At 40.6% G+C, this 15,232-nt stretch overlaps 1 protein-coding gene and 1 pseudogene across 5 annotated transcripts in view; one reads left to right on the top strand and one right to left on the bottom strand.

Annotated features, from left to right (window-relative positions):
• Nucleotides 1-15,232, bottom strand: part of NIM1K (NIM1 serine/threonine protein kinase) — a 94,202-nt gene that overhangs the window by 44,448 nt on the left and 34,522 nt on the right. Inside the window, exons 2-5 of one of the 5 annotated variants that reach the window (XM_078003858.1) lie at nt 10,558-10,835; nt 6,178-6,360; nt 5,870-6,081; nt 618-736 (exon numbers count right to left, since the gene is read on the bottom strand). The gene's annotated coding sequence lies outside the window, so the exon portion shown is untranslated. The remainder of the gene's footprint in view (nt 1-617; nt 737-5,869; nt 6,082-6,177; nt 6,361-10,557; nt 10,836-15,232) is intronic. The other 4 variants (XM_028849135.2, XM_078003857.1, XM_015139962.3 and 1 more) reach the window with 4 other exon arrangements.
• Nucleotides 10,122-10,788, top strand: LOC702433 (tubulin alpha-1C chain pseudogene; annotated as a pseudogene).

Raw genomic sequence — 15,232 nt, 5'->3', positions numbered from 1 at the left:
GTGGGGATTACAGGTGTGAACCACTGTACTTAGCCAAAATCACTGATTCTTAATCATCCTGAGGTCACAGACTCCTTTGAGATGCTAACAAAACCTGTGACTCTATCCCCAGGGAAAAAAAATAATCCTCACCCATACAATTTGCATCCGATTTTAAGATGACATTCTGAAACCCATCAGGTGGTTAAGAATCTCTGTGAAGGCCAAGTGGCACTAGATCTCCCCAGATTCCTGGCAGAAGAACACCATGCAGCTTATGACAGACTAGAATGAAGTAGTAATTCTGCAAGAAACTTTAGCTTAACCTAAGGCAAAAGAAAATATGGATTTTCCATAGAATGTAGTACTTGATCACTTTGTGTTCTAACAGACTCTGTGAAGAACTTACTGGCTTTGTGTCCTCATTACCATGCTGTGCTTGTTACTAATGTACTTGGACCACAAAAAAGCACCAGGAGGGCGCCAGGTACAGTGGCTCACACCTGTAATCCCAACACTTTGGGAGCCCAAGGCGGGTGGATCACCTGAGGTCAGGAGTTTGAGACCAGCCTGGACAACATGGAGGAACCCTATCTGTACTAAAAATACATAAATTATCCGGGCATGGTGGCACACACCTGTAATCCCAGCTACTCGGGAGGCTGAGGCAGGAGAATTGCTGGAACCCGGGAGGCAGACGTTGCAGTGAGCTGAGATCGTGCCATTGCACTCCAGTCTGGGCAACAAGAGTGAAACTCTGTCTCAAAAACAAAAAGAAAAAGGCACCAGGTGAGCAGGAACCTGTGCTTTACTCTTCCCTCTGTCTCTGGGAGTTCTGCACAGTAGCTGATAAAAGTTTGTTGAAGAAGGAATGAACTAATTTACCACCTAACCCACCATTACACTTAGGTATGAGTTAGTAGAGGCAAATATTTTTATTTTTTAACTACTAACACTATCCCAGAATTTAATCGTCTCAGACAGCTTATTTCAGTCCCTATTTCTAAGATTTGGGCTACCCTTTACTAGCTATTAGAATTCCTGGCCCCATCTTCTTGTGGAGGTAAAAGCTTAGTCCAAAGTCCATCATCCCCCTGAGAATTGTGGCACACCTGCTTAGAAATGCAAGTCTCCCCCATCCCTGCCACTTTGGAAGAATCAGCTCCCCACAGGCGCCCGGGCCTCCTGCCTCCCTCTGCATCTGCTCCCCTCCATCTTCTGCCCAGCTGCTGGTTCAGGGCTTTTTCTCTGCTTTCCTGTTCCCCAACTTTCCTGATTTGGGCTCTATATCCTGAGCTCTATTCAGGCCCTGGGATTTACAGTAGAGTTTGAGACTTCAGGTGCCTCCCAGGAATTCCTCTCCCTCCCTTCCCAATTCAACAGAGAGGGAGGGCTCAGATACAATTGCCAAATATGATCAGTCTCTGTCTTGAATTACGTACCCTACACCTACAAATGAAACTTCTTGCAAAACGGTCTTGAACCAATTGTCTTGCCTTAGTGGTCGAGGAGACAGTTAATCTTCCATTTAGATCAGATAAAGTGTTTTTGTTACACTTTTACAGATGTTGCTGTGGTTTGCATTGAGGATGAATTGCAACTTGGGACAGCTAGCAAACCAATTGGGGGAAAAGCCAAACGCCTATCTCACTCCTACTTCAAAATAAGTTCCAAATAAATCATCTAAGTAAATGTAAAATAAACAAAAAAATGAAATACTAGAAAAAAATCAGAATTTTTTTTATGATCTCAGCGAAGGCAGTAAAAGAAAACATTGAATTTGACTACATAAAGCTGTAATTTTCTGTTTGCCCAAAAGTATCATAAACAAACAGGCAAAAATCAAATGATAACCTTATAGGGAAAGCTTTCCAACAAATATAATAAACAAATAAAAAAAAAACAATTTTCTAAATAAAGAATTTTAGAAATTGATTTTTAAAATACCAACATCCAGCCAGGCGTGGTGGCTCGCACCTGTAATCCCAGCACTTTGGGAGGCTGAGGTGGGGGATCACGAAGTCAAGAGATCGAGACCACCCTGGCCAATATGGTGAAACCTCATCTCTACTAAAAATACAAAATATTATATTTTGGGCGTGGTGGTGCACACCTGTAGTCCCAGCTACTCAGGAGGCTGAGGCAGGAGAATCACTTGAACCCAGGAGGCGGAGGCGAGACAGTGCCGAATGCCGAGATAGCACAACTGCACTCCAACCTAAAGGCAGAGCGAGACTCCATCTCAAAAAAAAGAAAAGAAAAATACCAATATCCTCCCAAAAAAGAAAAATGATAAAGAACATGAGCAGACATTTCACAGAAAATACAAATGATTCCATAATATATAAAAACATACTCAACCCTATAATTAAAGAAATACCCATAAACTACACTGAAACTAGATTTTTCACATATTAAATTTGAAAGCTGCAAAAAAATTTTGATAGTGCACTGGTGAGAGATAGTATGAGGAAACAGGAATTCTCATTCATTGTTACTGGAAGTATAAATTGGTACAATTGCTTGGAAGGAAATTTGGCTATAACTATTAATTACAAGTGTATGTGTTCTTTGCTTCAACAATTCTACTTCTAGAATTTTTCTTTGCACACATATGCAAAGATGTGTATTTCTGACATAAAGATGGATGTGAAAAAGAATGAGTTACAGTATCCAAGATATACAGTTAAGAGGTGGGAAGAGTGTGTATAAAATGATAATCAGGAGTATAAGAAAGGGCCAGTTGCGGTGGCTCATGGCTGTAATACCAGCACTTTGGGAGGCTGAGGTGGGTGGATCATTTGAGCTCAGGAGTTTGAGACTAACCTGACCAACATGGTGAAACCCCGTTTCCACTAAAAATACAAAGAAATTAGCTGGGCATGGTGGCACACACCTGTAATCCCAGCTACTGAGGCAGGAGAATCGCTTGAGCCCAGGAGGCGGAGGTTGCAGTGAGCTAAGATCACGCCACTGCACTCCAGGCTGGGCGACAGCGACTCCATCTCAAAAAAAAAAAAAAAGTGTAAGACAGCGGAGGGAATCCCTAAAAACAGGTAGAGTTATTGCATTTGGTGAAGGGACTTGTTGGACAGGGGAATGGAGTGCAAAAAAACATATACTTTTTACTGCTTACTTTTTCATATGATTTACATTTTTTTCATGTGCGTATATTTACCTTTAAAAAGAAAACAGGCTGGGTGTGGTGGCTCACACCTATAATCCCAGCACTTTGGGAGGCCGAGACGGGAGAATGGCTTGAGTCCAGGAGCTCAAGACCAGTCTGGGCAACACAGTGAGACCCCATCTCTCCAAAAAAAAAAAAAAAAAAAAAACCAAAGAAAATTAGCTGAGTAGCACACACCTATAGTCCCAGGTACTCAAGAGGCCAAAGTGGGAGAATCACTTGAACCTGGGAAGTCAAGACTGCAGTGAGCCAAGATCACACCACTGCACTTCAGCCTAGGCAACAGAGCAAGACTCTGTCTCAAAGAAGAAAGAAAAAAAGAAAAGAAAAAGGAAGCAATTAAAAACATTTAATGTGTTGCCACCTTACATAGTTGGTGTACAATAAGTTTGCTTTACTTTTGGTTACACAGGGAAATTATCATACCTGATTCTCTAATATCTAATGGATTGCTTTTAAAATAAAAAGATAATTCAGGACTTCTGGTGAAATATAAATTTAATGATCTCATTTATTTCTACTTTATTCCAAAAACCAAAAAACCTAAAAATGACAAAATAAGAGGAGGAAAGGTACAAACCCATGAGGATAAAAAGAATAAGAGAGGAGGCCAGGCACGGTGGATCACCTGTCAGGAGTTCAAGACCAGCCTGACCAACATGGTGAAACCCCGTCTCTACTAAAAATACAAAAAATTAGCCGAGCATGTGGCGCATGCTTGTAATTCCAGCTACTTAGAAGGCTGAGGCAGGAGAATCACTTGAACCTAGGAGGCAGAGGTTGTGGTGAGCCAAGATTGCGCCATTGTACTCTAGCCTGGGCAACAAGAGTGAAATTCCATCTCAAAAAAAAAAAAGTCAGGCGCAGTGGCTCACGCCTGTAATCCCAACACTTTGGGAGGCCGAGGCAGACGGATCATGAGGTCAGGAGTTCGAGACCAGCTTGGCCAACACAGTGAAACGCCGACTCTACTAAAAATACAAAAAAATTAGCCCGGCATGGTGGCGGGCACCTGTGATTCCAGCTACTCAGAAGGCTGAGGCAGGAAAATCGCTTGAACCCGGGAAGTGGAGGTTGTAGTGAGCCAAGATTGTGCCATTGCACTCCAGCCTGGGCGACAAGAGTGAAACTCCAACTTAAAAAAATAAATAAAAATAAGAGATGAGATAGCAGCAGAGAAATGTCAGTACGTTTTGGGGGAGATGGAGAGATGGAAAGAAAATTAATGATAAGCAATTTGCAAAGACAAGGAAGAAAACTGCAACCTAAATTCATACATAAGGGCATACCAATGAGATTCACCTTTCTGAGTGCTCAAGAAGGCTTCAAACTATAAGAGACCAAGTACCTCAAAGGTTAGAGGAATAAAGCAGGATCAAAATCATGGAAATTGTTTGAAGGTAGAGCAGTGAGACCCTCCCCCCCGCCCCCACCAGCCTTTCCCTCCTCAAAGATAGGTTGTTACTTTCTCTACCCCACCCCAGCTCAGGAACACAAGGCACAGGTCAGATGATTAGGCAAAAGTCTGTGTTGTACAAACCTGCACGTTATGCACATGTACCCTAGAACTTAAAGTATAATAACAATAAAAAAAAAAATTCAGACTTCTAGTCACAAAAAAAAAAAAGAAATAAAATTGCATCTTTACTGAACATAAAAAAAAAAAAAAAAAAAGTCTGTGTTGTAGAATCCCTCATTCTCTTCTCCTTGCACTCTCGGCTTCCCGAATGGAGGAAAACAAGCATAAAAACCTCGAGGCTGGCTACTCCTCTTTTGGATAGACTAACTCAAGAGAAAAGACTTTCTGAAACCTACGTTTGAAAGTTCTCCATCAAAAAAGCCACATAGCCATCTACGGCACAATCCTCCAGGTGCCAATTTCATGCACACGCAGGGAGCTTCCAACCAAGTTTCAGTGCCTTCTACTTAGAATGAATGAATGAATAAATGTTCAGTCAAGAGGCATGAGACATCTGAGGAAAGGCTTCAAAATGAGAGAAAGAAACCCTGCTCAACCTAAACAACAACCTCTACAACAAAAAGGAACTTGAAGGAAATGGAGAGCCATGAGGAAGCAGAAGATAAAAGATAAGGTATTGGACCCATAAAACCAGAACAAATGCTTAAAAAAAAAAAAAAAAATTTAAAGACAATTCAGACAACAAGAAAGAGCTGTAGAGCTGTCTTGGAAATTAAAGAATTAAATTGAAGAATTGTGAAAGAAAAATCTAGAAAAGATAAGCAATATAGAAGACACGAAAACTGGGTAATCAATTCAGAAAGTCCAACATCTAATTATTAGAATTTCCCATTACACTATTATGCTCCCAATAAAGTAAAACATATTGTTTCTATTGTACCTGAATTGCCAGCGAATCTCAGAAATTTAAAAAATAGTACAGTGAGAAAAAATTCTGAATTCTCACACATTCTAATGGAATAAAAAAGTAGAAGGAAAAAAGCTCAAAGAAAAGATAAATCCTGTTTGGGTGTGTGCATCTATGGGTATTTAAAAATTCATTCTTATTTTGCATAATTTTTTTCCTAGAGATTTTCCTTAGAAATCTAGAAATAGGAGTTCTGAGCACAGGTTGTGGGGTTGCTCTAAATAGTATATATTTTTGACTACTTTCTAGTAGAGTCCAAAACATTAAGCTTCATCATGTTAAAAGCAAAGCAAATAATGGAAGTGATCACACGTACTTAGTTGAAAACCAAATTTCAGATGTAAGTAAGTTTTTTGTTGTTGTTCTTTTGCCTTTTGCCCTTTAGATTTTGCCCGATTTTTATGGACATTAATGAGAGCTTAGAAACTCAACCAGACCAAATTATGGAGTCACATCACTGCAGATCAAAGCCTCTGGAGGAGGTAAAATGGTCCTTAATTATTAGCTTGCTGTTGCTATATAGCAATCCTTTAAATAAGATGAAAGAAAACAGAGCTTACTTGGTAATTCATTTTCTTGACTTATAACCCACTGTAAAAATAGTATCAATGAAAACCATCTCACCTTTGTTCTCTCTGTCTGAGTTTAACTGATAAAACTTCTGGGCAAGGCTCTTAGGCAACCTTTTCATTGGTTGGCAAGGTCAGGCATTGGTTTCCTTGAAAGAAAAGCTGGGTTTTCTCTGCGTGTGGCAACAAGGTTCAAGACAGCCAGTCCTCAGTTATAATCTTTCTTGGGCAGGTGCACCTTCAGGGAGAATAATTAGCAAATTCATCTCATTTGAAAGTTTATTTTACCATTTTGAAATCATTTGCATCATCTTTGCTTTTACCTCAGCTCTTTATTTCTCAACACACATGTCAAGATTACCATGCGGTGCAGTGGGGGAAATTCCAAAGCAAATGGAAAAGCAGTCAGTGTGGGCTGGTTTCTAGGACAGCAGTTCTGCTCTGTGACACCATCTCTCCCCTACTTGGTCTCAGAGGGAGGCCCTCAGCCCAGGTCTACCCCCATCCAGTTCGCACCCAGCATCCAGGGACAGTCCATCTAGTCTGATGGGTTTACGTCAGCTCTTCCCATATATACTTCTACCGCACTTGAGGATCCCTTTGCCATCAACGCCACAGACTCAAATGCCTAGGAGAACAGTGCAGGAGTTCTGTCAGTGACCAAGTGCAGTGCCTATGCCTGGTGTGGTAAGGCAGCCCTTGCTCAGCTCTAGCCAGGGCAGCCATGCCAAAATGCAGATTTACTTTTGCCAGATCTTATAATTCTTGAAAAGAAACTGGCAATTAAGAATTTTTTGGTAAACTCGCTTAAATTTTTATTTCCCAGTTGTTTTTTTATTTAGAGGCAGGGTCTCACTATGTTGCCCAGGCTGGTCTTGAACTCTTGGTCTCAAGAAATCCTTCTACCTCAGCCTCCCTGTAGCTAGGATTAGAGGTGCAATCCACCCACCATGCCTGGTAACTCAATTTTTTGTATGTTTATGTTTTTCTGGTGGTTTTCAAATTTTGTTTTGTTTTTTGTTTGACACAGGATTTCACTTTGTCACCCAAGTTGGAGTGCAGTGCTGCAATCACAGCTCACTGCAGCCTTGACATCCATTGCTCAGGTGTTTCTCCCACCTCAGCCTCCTGAGTAGCTGGGACTACTGGTATACACTACCATGACTGTTATTTTTTGTAAAGACTGGGTTTTGCCATGTTGCCCAGGCTGGTCTGCAACTCCTGGTCTCAAGTAATCCACCCGCCTTGGCCTCCCAAAGTTGCTGGGATTATAGGCATGAGCAACCATGCCCATCAGCTGTCAATTTTTAAAGTGTAGATTAAATACTTTTAAAACACTGGCCAAATGAAACTGAAGTGTCAGGCTGGATTTGGCCTCTAGGTTGGTCATTTCCAGGCTCTGTTCTAGGTTTCATGGGAGAATCATCCAAAAAAAAAAAAAGATGGGGAGGGAATAGTTCATAGGTCCATAGTCAAATACATCTGGAACTGCTGCACATTATACCCCTCTTAGATATTTGCATTAGTACCTTACAGTCTTGTAGTTTTAAAACCACATGCACAAACAAATGTCTGTTTAATTCAGCGTTCGCCAAGTTTATTTAACCATCTAATTCATCCTTGTTGAATACATTTTTGTCATTGACATTTTCTTTATGACTCTAACCTCAGAGGTGGACAAAGTTGTCAAACATCTGTAAGAATTTAGGTCCCAACAGGAAGATTATGAAAATGATTCAGTATAGAATGAAACAGAAAATAGATAGTTGAGTTTAATCCACCAATGCAGCACATGAGGTAGGAGCTACCCACCTGTGGGGTCTGGGATGACACAGTAATAGTTTAACAATTATCTCTTAACCTTGGAATGATTTAGTGTTAAAAACAGAAATGCTTAAGAGACTCAAACCCTCCGGTATTAATATTTTTGTCTTGATGAACTTGTATGAAATTTGTATTTCAATGTACTTGTTATGTGAAGAGAACTTGGCATATTAAAGTAACAAAATAGTTTTGTGACTCTAATTTAAAATGAAAAATCGGATAATTTAGATTTGTGATTTTAAGTTGAAGTTTTGTTGTTTTAAAATAGCACTGAATTAAATGTATTTAAAAGAGCTTAAGGTTCACCCTTGTCTATATGTTTAAATCATTATATTTGTAAGAATTACTAGTATTCTGGAAGCATTTTTGTTATCAAAGTTTTTTAAAAGGAAATGAAACAAATTATAAATGCAGTTTAAAATGATTAAAAATGTTTCATTAAGCTTTGAATGGGATCAAACATTAATCCTTAAAAATTATTGTCAGACAAAATAATATGTCTGGAATTTGCTTTAAAATAGGAGGCCGGGCATGGTGGCTCATGCCTGTTATCCCAACAGTTTGGCAGACCAAGGAGGGCAGATCATGTGAGGTCAGGAGTTTGAGACCAGCCTGGCCAACATGGCGAAACCCTGTCTCTACTAAAAATACGAAAATTAGCTGGGTGTGATGGCAGATGCCTGTAATCCCCACTACTCAGAAGGCTGAGGCAGGAGAATCGCTTGAACCCAGGAAGCAGAGGTTGCAGTGAGCCAAGATCGCGCCACTGCACTCCAGCCTGGGTGACAGAGCAAGACTGTGTCAAAATAATACACAATAAATAAAATAAAATAAAATAAATTCCCATCCCCATGTTGGCCAGGCTGGTCTTCAACTCCTGACCTCAGTTGATCTGCCCACTTCAGCTTCCCAAAGTGCTGGGAATACAGGCGTGAACCACCATGCCTGGCCAATAGGAGTTTAAATTAAACAAGATTAGCCATGAGCTGGGAATTTTTTATACTAGGTGATGAGTACATGAGGGTTGTAATGTCCTGTAAACAATTTTTGTGTATATCTAAAATTGCTTATAATACAATTTTTAAAATAATTGTTAAAATTAACCACATCAAAAAATATAATATTTGTAATAAAATGTTACTCATTTTACAACAGGCAACAGTGCTCATTAAATGCGTGCATGACTGACTGAATGAATGAATGACACAACATGACAGCTCTGTAAAGTGAGGTATTGTCATTCCCTTTTCACAGATACCAGAACCAAAACCAAAACTAAAACCATCTGAAGTTAAGGCAGTTGCCCTGGATTTCTTGACTGTTAGCTCCATGAAGGTGAAAACTGTGTATTTAAGTAGACATTACAACATGTGAAACCATGAATTTCAAAGATCTGAAGAAGAGAATGAAGTCATGTCCCAATAGAAACATTGCAGAAACTTGGGTTTCTGCAATGAAAATTTTAATCTCATTTATAATTCATTCTCAAAACATAAATCTTCCCATCTTCTCTGAGGACCTATGCCTGCCTCCAAACAAAAGGGATAGCATTAAGATACTGAATGGAATCATGCATTGAATCACAAGAAGGTGGACCTGAGCAGCAAAACAAAATGTATTCTTCATCTGCTCAGAAATAACTAATTTAAGAAACAGTGCGGGAACACTCATATCCATTTGCAGCTCATGGTTTATTTTTAGGGCATTAAAAATATTTGTAAGTCAAAGCAGAAACTGCTCTTTTGCTGCCTTGTAACTTTATTCAGCTCTAATGTAGTGTGCACACTAAGAAGCAGAGAACACTTGAGTGATGCCCTTAGCGGATGTTAGAAAAACCTCGTTTTCTGTTTAAGCAAAACTCAAGAAAGTCTATCAGGGTAACAGGCCTCAAGGCTATGGCCATGGATAAGGAAAAGAGTGTTGTGGAACAAAAGCTCTTAGTTTTATCATGATAAAACGTTCCAGTGGATTTGAAACCTTTATTAGGAGCCTCTCATACCTGGTAAGTGATCCCTTCACACAGAATAAGCAATCCATCTGATAATTTTTAAATATTTACCCAGCACTGGAGGTAAGTGAGAGGTGGCAGTTGTTAGGGACAAGAGGAAGGTTAAGTTTTTTGTGTTTTTTTTTTAAATGTCACTCTTGCCTTAGAAGAAGGAAAGAAAATAACAGGCAGGTTCTCTTACATCAACCACCTAAAAGTCGCACTGTAAGAAGCAACAACCTCTCCTCCTTGTCTCCACCATCTGCTCAGCAGCCGCGAAGCAGCAATCATGCGTGAGTGCATCTCCATCACATTGGCCAGGCTGATGTCCAGGTTGGCAATGCCTGCTGGGAGGCCTACTGCCTGGAACATGGCATCCAGCCCAACGGCCAGATGCCAAGTGACAAGACCACTCGGGGAGGAGATGACTCCTTCAACAGCTTCTTCAGTGAGACGGGCTCCGGCAAGCACGTGCCCAGGGCAGTGTTTCTAGATCTGGAACCCATGGTAATTGATGATGAAGTTTGCACTGGCACCTGCCACCAGCTCTCCCACCCTGAGCAGCTCATCACAGGCAAGGAAGATGCTGCCAGTAACTATGCCATTGGCCAGGAGATCACTGACCTCGTTTTGGACCAAATTTGTAAACTGGCTGACCAGTGCATGGTTCTCCAGGGCTTCTTGGTTTTCCACAGCTCTGGTGAAGGAATTGTTTCTGGGTTCACCTCCCTGCTCATGGAACAACTCCCAATTGATGATGGCAAGAAGTCCAAGCTGGAGTTCTCCATTAACTCAGCACCCCAGGTTTCCACAGCTGTAGTTGAGTCCTACAACTCCATCCTCACCACCCAGTGAGGACATGACTGCCCTTGAGAAGGATTATAAGGAGGTTGGTGTGGATCCTGTTGAAGGAGAAGGTGAGGAAGAAAGAGAGGAATACTAAAGTAAAAAGGTCACAAAGGTGCTGCTTTTACAGGGAAGCTTATTCTGTTTTAAACATTGAAAAGTTGTGGTCTGATTAGTTAATTTGTATGTAGCAGTGTATGCTCTAATATACAATTACTGACCTATGCTTTAAAACGTGACTGCTTTTGCAGACCCAAACTGTCCATTTCTGTGATGGGTTTTGAATAAAGTATTCCCTGTCTTTAAAAATAATAATAATAATAATAAATATTTTTAAAAAGTGAACAAATATGCAGTAACAATCTGAACTAACAGAATAAATAATACTTTTTTAAAATCTTCATATATATGGAAATTTAATATGTAATAAAGATGGCATTTCAGACCACTGGGAAAAGGTAAATGATTCAATATTATGACGCTTGTCGGGGCTAAACCAAGAGACGGCTTTAGCTCTCGCACCACCACAAATTCTTCATTAGCCCTCATTCTTTGATATAGATAAGAAAATTATATATGTATAAATATAGATATATAGATATAGATAGATAAAGAGAGAAATAGAGTTTCACTCTGTCACTCAGGCTGGACTGCAGTAATGAGAGGATGGCTCACTGCAGCCTTGAAATCCTGGACCCAAGCAATCCACCTAACTCAGTCTCCTGAGTAGCTGTAACAACAAACTTGTGCCAACATGCCCAGCTAATTTTTTATTTTTGTAGAGATGGGGTCTCACTATGTCGCCCAGGCTGGTGTTGAACTCCTGAGCTCAAGTGATCCCCCTGCCTCAGGCTCTCAAAGTGCTGGGATTATAGGTGTGAGCCACAGCAACCAGCCAAGAAAACAATATATTTTTTTATTAGTGTAAAGTGCCATGCAAATACAGAGGCTTATGCCTCTTCTTGTAATATTACTATTCCAAGACACACCCATATAGAAAAGCTGGAGTCACTCCTGGGTGTCAGGACAGACCATGTGCATATGTATGTAGTGTGTACTTGTACATGCACCAAAAAAAGCTCTGGCAAAATGTAGGTTGAACTAGTGGGTGACAAATGGGGAGGGAGTGTGAGGTATAGAATTTTGGAGGAGTGAAAATGAGTGTGATAGGGGTTGTTAGTTGTCCCCCGTTCATCTGTTCTTTCTTCTATAGCAGTGGTTCTCAGCCTTAACCTACATGAATCACCAGACAGCCTTCAAAAAATGCAGAAGTCTAGGCCCTGCTCCCCAAATATTGTGATTGAATTGGCCTGTGGAGTGGGAGGTGTCTATTTGTTTAAGTTTTCCAGGTGATTCTGTTGTGCAGCCAATTTTGAAAACCACTATTCTGTAACAGAGAAGTTTTAGCTGGGCACATTGCTATGCAACTGAGGACTGTATTTCCCAGTTTTGGCTATAGCTTAGTTTGGCCATGTATCTGAGTTCCAGTCATGGGCTGTGAGCAGAAGTGACATATGTGACTTCCATGTTGTGACCTTAAAAAAAGAAGCATGACCTCCCGCCCCTTCCTTCTTCCCATCTTCTTGCTAGCTAGAATGTGGACACAGTGGGGTAAATGGAAACAGCCACCTTGGACCAAGATGGAAGCCATGTGCTGAGAATTGCAGAGCCACAGAGAAAGAGCCTAAACTCATCGCTACACAGTCATCAGATCAACCCAGGATTGCTACCTTGCATATTATGACCTGAGAGATATGATTCTATCTTCTTTAAGCCTTTCTTGTTTCAACCTTTGTTATGGCAACCTAATGTCTGTGCAAGAGGGCTTTCATTTCTTACTCCATTTGTTTCTGGGTTGTTTGAATGTTTTATAACATGTATAATTAGTTTTATAACTTGAAATTTATATGTAATCAGTATATGTTTATCTACAGGTAAAGATAGAGATATTTCAAGGGAAGTACTCATTCTTTAAAAAAAAAAAAAAGAAAAAGAAGGCTAAAATTAGGCTGGGCACAGTGGCTCACGCCTGTAATCCCAGCACTTTGGGAGACCAAGGCGGGTGAATCACGAGGTCAGGAGTTCGAGACCCTGGCCAACATAGTGAAACTCTGTCTCTACTAAAAATACAAAAATTAGTTGGGCATGGTGGCATAAGCCTGTAGTCCCAGATACTTGGGAGGCTGAGGCAGAAGAATCACTTGAACCCAGGAGGCAGAGGTTGCGGTAAGCTGAGATTGTGCCACTGCACTCCAGCCTGGGCAACAGAGCAAGACTCCATCTCAAAAAAAAAAAAGGCTAAAGTTTAAAAAAGAAAAAAAAGATACAGATATAGGTTGATATTGATAAATATGTATAAATAGAGACAAATTTTATCTGTCTTGTCTACATCTATCTGTATAGCCTATAGAGATTTAGATAGGTAGATATAAAGTACAGTGGACCAATGACAGAGTCCTGATTTTAGTTTTCTGATACATCAAAATATTTCCAATTATTTATACCTTCAGGCAAATTAAATTAAGGAATCTTTTTTTTTTTTTTTTTTTTTTTTTGAGATGGAGTTTTGCTCTTGTAGCCCAGGTTGGAGTGCAATGGCACGATCTCAGCTCACTGCAACCTCCACCTCCCAGTTCAAGTGATTCTCCTGCCTCAGCCTCCCGCATAGCTGGGATTACAGGCTCCCGCCACCACGCCCAGCTAATTTTTGTATTTTTAGTAGAGACAGGGTTTCTCCATGCTGGCCAGGCTAGCCTTGAACTCCTGACCTCAGGTGATTCACCTGCCTCGGCCTCCCAAAGTGCTGAAATTACAGGCATGAGCCACCACAACCGGCCCAAGAATCTTTGTTGAGGACTGGTCATGTTAAAGAAACTAAGGTGAAGCAAGTAAGTGTGTCATTGTTTTAAAAAGTACTACATTCACTTGTGAGTAGCAAATTAATTTCAACAAAACAATATCATCTACACTTTCGTGTAATACTGTTAATCTAAATTTCATTGGTTTGAAGGTTTTTTTTTGTACCTAACTCAGTAAAATTTGTTTTGCTTTATATGTATACAAGCTTTAAGGAAAATAAAGTTAATTAATTAATTAATTATTTTTGAGACAGGGTCTCATTCTGTCACCCAGGCTGGAGTACAGTGGAATGATCTCAGTTCACTGCACCCTCCACTTCCTGGTCTCAAGAGAGCCTCCCACCTCAGCCTTCCAAGTATCTGGGACCAAAGATGCGCTCTGCCACATCTAGCTAATTTTGGGGGTTTTTTTAGTAGAGACAGGGTTTTGCCATTTTGGCCAGGCTGGTCTTGAACTCTTGGGCTCAAGTAATCTGCCTGCTGCGGCCTCCCAAAGTGCTGGGATTACCGGAGTTAGCCACAGCACCTGGTTGGAAAAATACATTTAAACTGGAGTTTTATATTTGTACATTTTGAGTATCTTTAACGTAAAATTTTTGTTTATATTTATTTATAATAAAATAGGTCTCGGCCTGGCATGGTGGCTCACGCCTGTAATCCCAGGACTTTGGGAGGCCAAAGTGGGCGGATCACAAGGTCAGGAGGTCGAGGCCATCCTGGCTAATATAGTAAAACTCTGTCTCTACTAAAACTACAAAAAATTAGCTGGGTGTGGTGGCGGGCACCTGTAGTCTCAGCTACTCAGGAGGCTGAGGCAGGAGAATGGCATGAACCCAGGAGGCGGAAGTTGCAGTGAGCCAAGATTGTGCCACTGCACTCCAGCCTGGGTGACTGGAGTCAAGAAAAAAAAAAAAAAGGTCTCAACCAAGGAGTTATGAGAATTTTAGTCCTTTAAAAGTTATCAGTAGATGACACAGTTTTAAGAATCTCTGCTTTTGAGGGAGATTTCCCCAAATTAAACAACCAAGTGAGGTCATGGAATAATACAGACTCAGGGTCAGAACAAGATTCCAGTCTCAGCTTTCCCACAAAATGTCTTTGTGACCTTGAGCGAGTCTTTTCCACTCTCTGGGTTCAGTATCTTTACTGGCAAGTGAGAGTGTTGGACCCTATGATGTTTACAGATCATTCCAGCCCTGCCCTTCTGAAATCGTGGATTAGACAATATGGGATGAATTCCAAAACATTTGTGGAAAAAAAAAACCTCTTAAATCCAAGTGTCACATTGCCCCCTTCTGGACCTTTGTAGTATCCACATGGATGAGATTGATAAAATCCATAAAAATAATAAAAACTCATAATAAATCACAAATGTAAAAAACCCATAATGAACCCTAGATGGACTTGTGAAATAGCATAGCCCAATTCCCTTTCTCCCCTGAGATAACCTAGAAAGTCACATTTGAAGGTGCTCTACTGGAAGTGTTAGAGGACAACCCAAGAAAGGAAGAAGGGCAAAGGGTAGTAAAGTTGTAGGAAACACAGGGATGTGGAAGGGGGGCTGAATTCAAGAGAGTTTTACACAGTTCTATCTC

Source organism: Macaca mulatta, chromosome 6 (assembly GCF_049350105.2).
Source record: "Macaca mulatta isolate MMU2019108-1 chromosome 6, T2T-MMU8v2.0, whole genome shotgun sequence".
NCBI classification, from domain to species: Eukaryota; Metazoa; Chordata; class Mammalia; order Primates; family Cercopithecidae; genus Macaca; species Macaca mulatta.
This window is presented reverse-complemented; position numbering and strand designations above follow the sequence as displayed.